Source organism: Elaeis guineensis, chromosome 5, assembly GCF_000442705.2.
Source record: "Elaeis guineensis isolate ETL-2024a chromosome 5, EG11, whole genome shotgun sequence".
Taxonomy (NCBI): Eukaryota; Viridiplantae; Streptophyta; class Magnoliopsida; order Arecales; family Arecaceae; genus Elaeis; species Elaeis guineensis.
In genome coordinates this window covers 128,088,744-128,095,600 of record NC_025997.2, presented here as the reverse complement: position 1 = coordinate 128,095,600, position 6,857 = coordinate 128,088,744, and positions in this window count along the sequence as shown.

Below are 6,857 nucleotides of genomic sequence, written 5' to 3'. Positions count from 1 at the left end.
ATAATCTGAACGAAAAAAATATTTATGATGAAACAGAAATTTTCATCGCTCATAAGATTATTAGCGACGAAAATATTTTTTGTCGCTAATAGTTTCCGTCAAAAAAAAATTTGCTAGAAAAATTCACCCTCCAGAAAAATATTATTTACGATGAAAATATAGAATTTCATCGCTAATTATATAATTAGTAATGAAAATTTTTTTCAATCACTAATAATCAATAAAAAAGAATTTTTCATTTAAAAAAGAATTTCTCATGACCAAGTCTTGTTCTCCGTATTATTTTCTTCCATTCATTTTTCATTCATCTTTTAGTCATAATAATGCAATAATATGTGTATATATATACATATATATATATATATATATATGTATATATATATATGTGTGTGTATGTATATATGTATATATATACACATATCTTTTTCAAAGTGATTTTAGGTTCAAAGTGATTTTACTAAAAAAAAAAGAATAGCAGTTTTGATCGGATGTAGATTGCATCATGTAGCAAGCATGAACTCCGGTACCCAATGGGCTATCATGAAAAAAGCATAGAAAACTTAGCCAACGAGGCCTTATGCATCCCATTAACATGTTCCATACCATTTGCTTGTATGCAACGCACTCTACATAGATACTTAAAGAGGACAAAAAGTGTAGAGGATAATTGAACAATACTGTAATAAGATACATAAAAGAATCAAAATCCAATTGCCAACCTGTGAGTGTACTCTTTCTCCTGCATGCTGCCATCTCTGGATTCGAGACAGACTCAGATTTACCATGATGTATATATATATAATAATACAGATATCCAAGGGTGTAACTCTACCATCCTCTAGATTTACCATCATCTTTATTCTAGGACCATCCTTCGACCTTCTCATGCCCCAATATTTGCGACAACATAATCTTCATAAGCCATGACTTTTCACGTGCCTTTTATATACACATATCTTAATATTCTACATAACTTTATTTTGCACATATTATTTTTTAAAACTATCTTATAATTTTTTATAAATATAAAAAATTTATTATAATATATATCCTTCAATATGAATGCATTTTTAAAATTTTAAAATATTAGCGATAAAATTTTTCATCGTTAAAAATTTTTTTAACGACGAAAAACTCTATATCCGTCGCTAATAGTTTAATTTTTTTAAATTTAAATTTTTTATTTTTTTAAATATTAGCAACAAAAAATTTACATCATAAATAATTGATGATTTATGATCATAAAATAATTTATCATCGTAAATAATTTATTATTTATGATATATAGTTTTTATCGTAAATTATTTTTTATTTTTAAATTTTTAAAATATGCTTATTGGTGATGGAAAACATGTTTTCGACGTTAATAATTGAACTATTAGCGACAGATATGCTTTTGTCGCAAATAGTTTATAATTTATTTTAATTTTTTTAATTATTTATGACTAAAAAATTTTATCATAAAAAATATCTTATTAGCGATGAATATTTTTCTTAAGTCGCAAATATCTTACTTTTTGAATTTTTATTTTTTTATTTCTTAGTTATTAGCGATGAAATATTTCATCATAAATTATCAATATTTTCTGACAGAAAAATATATTTTCATCGCAAATATTTTACTTACCTACGATATTTTTGTTTTCATCATAAATATTTTTTATATTTTAAAATTTTAATTTATCTAACTTTTTAAAGTATTAACGATGAAAAATTCATCGTTAATAATTCTTACTTGTGACACAAAATCATCTTTCGTCACAAATAATAAAATTATTTGCGATGCAAACTTAGATCGTAAATAATTAAAAATATTTATTTTTTAATTTTTTTTTCTTATTAGTGATGAAAATTTTTAGTTGTAAATAAAGATTATTGACGATGAAAATATGGTTTTTGTCGTAAAAATTTTGACTATTGCCGACAAAAATACTTTCATTGCTAATATTTATATATTTATAATTTTAAAAATAATTTTTTATTTATGTTAAAATATTCATCGAAAATATGCTATTTATTATAATAGAAGTTATTTTTTTGTCACTAATTTTTCTTATTTAAGATGAAAATTTGGAATCATCGTAAATATTTTATTATTATCGATGAAAATTTTTTTATATCATTGGCATTCATATTTGTGATGGAAATTATTTCTATCATAAATAAATCATCGCTAAAAATCTCTTCCCTTGTAGTGACACCAACCCAATGGCCCAACCGAGCCAGGCTTCTATGAGACTTCGACAGTCTCTGAACTGTGCCGACTGACGACGCATAGCTCCAAGCCTTCACCTATTCAGTCAATAAATATTTTGACTTAATTATTTTATTTTTTGAGATTTTTATTTTTATCTTGAATTTTGATTTTTCACAATTAGATCATCAAATTTTTAGAATGTTACAATTTCTCTCCGACTATTACTTCTAACAGCTGTGATGGAAATGTTCATGTGCTATCATATAATATATAGTAAAAACTGATGTAGTATGAAATAGCTTATATGGAACTTTGGTTAACTTTATTTTTCTCTTTTTTTATTCTAGCTAGGATTTCTATTTTCTACTTCATCCTTTCCTCCTTATCACTATCTTCTCTAAAATTCCACCACCTTCTACACTATTATCGGCACCACTATCTTTATCATCATCAACTTTAAAGCCTCTACCATGACCACCATCACTACCAAGATCACCTCCACCACTGCCACCAAATCTACTACTATCGTTCCTGTGATAGTTGAGAAGCAAGTTTTTTTCATGGAGTATATGCCATGGAGGGCAAATTTCTCTTCCCCAAAAGTCCATTAAAGTAATGAAACTCCTTCAATCATGCCAAGCCCATGCGCCTATTTTCTCCCTAAATACCTAGAAAAAGAGGTATAAATAGTGGGACTTTTGGAGAAGATAGTGATGGAGGAAAATGGAGGCAAATAAAAAATAGAAATCTTAGTCGAAAGAGGAAGAACATGGGGAAGAAAGAGTTTTACCTTAGTTAGAAGAGGGAAAAAAAAGAATCTAAATCTTAAAGAAAAAAGGAGTTCAAGATTCTACATTACCCATCTCAACTGCTTAGTCAGGCAACTGCTTGTTTTAGAACCATGAAGACCCAAGTTTCATCCTGGATGGGACACTCTTAGCTACCTGCAGATTTGGTTGCGGTTGCCAGACCTTCCGCTAGAACTATGGAAAGCAAAAAAGATCTTAAAAGTTGCATCATTTGCTGATAAGCCGTTGTTTTTAGATGAATGGACATTAAACTCTTCGCGCATGGGGTTTGCTCATGTTTGTGTCTTGCTAAATTTGAATAAGCCTGTTGCCCAGGAGCAAGGGTTCAGGTTCATGATGAGATCTTATGGTAACAATTTATAGATGAGGAATTGCCTGATATCTATTATACTTGTGGCCGAATTATGGTTTCTTCTGATACCTGTGATTGTTCGACCAATGGTGACGAAAAAATAATATCTTTGGCCATTGGATTAGAGTGTCATGAGTGCCAGTAGACCCATTGACTAAGCCACAAGCACAAACTAAACCTGTATCCCTTGCTACTGATGGTGGATAGTCTACAAATGAATGGCTACAACCAAAGAAGCCAGTCAAGCAAACATCGATCACAGGTCAAAGTAAAGCTATAAATTTGTTTCAATCTACCTATAAATTTGGTCTCTTAGGTAATGTAAGTTCTAAAGATTTTTTTGAGCATCAGAACATGGAAATAACATAATCATTGGTATTTAATGCAACTTCTGATGATATTGCAAAATGGAAAGGTAAGCGTAAACACTCTCCTTCAAAACTACTGGCTCGCTCCAATTCATCCTCCCCACCACAGGCTAAGATGATGTCATATATCTCTAGTGAGGAGTCGTCACAAGGGTAGGGGTCTGTTAATAATGGAACGGGCGATAAACCTAAAGTATCGGTGTTTAAAGTTTGGGAGCTAGTTAATGCTCTAACACTTGAGCCTTCCAATGATCAGGGTGTTTCTCAAGCAACTTTGCAAAACCTTCAACAGTCACCTTAGTCTTCTCCATCCTTGGAATTGCAGTCTTCTAAACCTCATGAAGAAGTGTGTAAGCACATTTAGGATGCGGTGAAAGGTAATCTTCTGTCGAATTTTTTGATTAATGTGCCTATTATGCAGCGGGAAGTGATGACCCTTTAGGATAAAGTTGAGGATGAGGTTTCTCACATCAATCAACAATTAGATTCTCCAAAATGAAGATGCTTATTTGAAATTGTTAGGGTGCTACAAAACCCCCTTTTGCTAATTATGTTAAAGATTTGCTTCGACAGTATAATATGGATATTATGTGTTTTTTAGAAACTCGTTTGGGTGAGAATGCTTCTAACCATATCTGTAGATTTTTTGGCCCTGCATGGGAATTTTACATGATCCCTGCAGTTGGATTATCTGGAGGTATTATCATTGTATGGAAAAAAGATTTGGGTTCTGTTAACTTTTATCATATTGATAGATAATTACTTTTGGGGTGCTTACTTTAAATAATACTACTTCTTGGATTTTAGGTACTATGTATGCTAGTACTATTTTTCAATATTGGTTTTTATGGTCTCAAATTCAAGATGTTTTAGCTCTTCAACTTCCATTTTTGCTTTTCGGAGATTCTAATTGCATTTTGAATGCTGTAGATAAAAAAGGGGTATACCTTTTACTATTGATCATGATATTAGAAAATTTCATACTTTTATTCAAGCTATTGGTCTTATTGACCTTGATTTTTCTGAACCCTCTTATACCTGGTGTAATAATCATGGTGGTACTGTGCGAGTCTGGGAGAGAATTGATCGGGGGTTTGCTACTAATACATGATTAAATCTATATCCTGAATCCTTTATAACTCATCTTGCTCAGTTTGCTTCAGATCATTGCCCCCTTCTTGTGTCTATTTTGGATAACATTACTAGGGGACCTCGGATGTTTCGTTTTGAAAAATTTTGGCTTACCTATCCAAAAGTGTTTGAATTAGTGCACAATTCTTGGATTGATTTTTTCACTAACAATCCTACTGATAGGGTCTCATTACTTCTTAAAAAGATCTGTAGAGCTCTTAATTCCTGGAAATACATCTTAGGAAATTTGAATACTCTTGCTCAGTAGTTATATGAACAAATTTTTGACTTGCAGAACAGAAAATCTCAAGATGGGGGTTTGTCTTCTCCTAACCATTTATTGCTGCTTTCTCTTCTAAGAGATTATAACCATATATTGCATCATATTAAATTAATGTGGTGGCAAAAATCTCGCATCCAATGGCTAAAAGATGGTGATGCTAATACTAAAATTTTCCACTATTTTACTATTTTTTGAAGATATTTTAATTGAATTAATACCCTTTCTCTTATGCATGGGGGAACCACAAATGATATTAATATTATCCAAGAAATGCCGATTGCTCATTTTCAAGATAGATGGAAGATGGATATGAAAATTTCAAAGCTTGATTATCCTGCTATGAATTCTATTTTAACTCCTACTCAATGTCTTTCCCTTATTCAACCAATTATGGATGATGAGATTGAAACTGCTGTGATGTCCATACATTTTGATAAGGTCCCTGGACCTGATAGATTTTTAGGTTTCTTCTTTAACAAATTTTGGAACATCGTTGAACCAAAAATCTTATCTGTAATACATTTTTTCTTTCAAATTGCACACCTTCTGGACTCCTAGATCAAGACAAATATTACCTTAACTCCTAAGAAAGATAATCCTCAGTGCCCCAATGGTTTTCATCCTATTAGTTTGTGTAATACTATGTATAAAATTATTGCAAAAATTTTGATTTCTAGATTTAAAAGTTTGTTGCCTCATCTTGTCTTAAAGGAGCAAGAAGCCTTTATAGCTGATCGTAATATCACTGAAAATCTTTTGCTTGTGCAAGAAATTATGCACTCTCTTCATAATGCTCCTTCTTTAAGGGCCCTCATGTTACTGAAGTTGGAAATGGAAAAGGCCTATGATAAGGTCCATTGGCCTTTTCTATTTTTTGTTCTTCGGCAGATGGGTTTACTTGACCTTTTTATATCTTAGATTCAAGGCTGTATTACTCATTCTCATTTTGTTTTCTTGGTGAATGATATTTCTTCCACCCCCCACCCTTTTGTTGTCTCTAGAAGTCTAAGGCAGGGGTGTCCCCTTTCTTCGTATCTCTTCATTTTATATTTTGAAGCTTTTTCAAAATTTTTTTACGTAGCTGCTCAGTCGAATCTTCTTAAGGCTTATAAAATTTATCGGGGTACGAAAATCATGCATATTTTTTATGTTGATGATTGTTTTCTTGTTGCTCGAGCTATACTGCGGAATGCTATATATCTCTCTGCTATTCTTAATGCCTATTGTATGTATTCTGAGCAAGCTATTGACTATAAAAAATCTTATAATCTCTTTTTTCTAGGTATTGAACACACTATCAGGCAGAGTATTTTACAAGTGTTCCATATTTCGAAAAAATGGGTCAGATGGTTTTATCTTGGAGCCCTTTTATCAGGTACATTTCTTCAACCATCAGACTTTTAATTTCTATCAAATTAAATTTTTAATAAAGTTACGGCTTGGAAATGGTGAACCTTATCTCTTGCTGATCGTATGACTTTACTCCAATTGGTGTTTTGTGCTACCTATCTTTATGTTTTTTCGTCTATGCATGTTCTTCTATCTGTTCTTAATAAGATTGATAGAGAATTTAGAGCTTTTCTTTGGGGTCATGCATCGGACAAGTGAGCATTCCATCCTATTGCTTGGAATCAAATATGTACTCCTAAATCATGTGAGGATCTGGGGTTTCAATTATCAAATCAATATCGTTTCCAGTGTTTGTGTAATTTAGCTG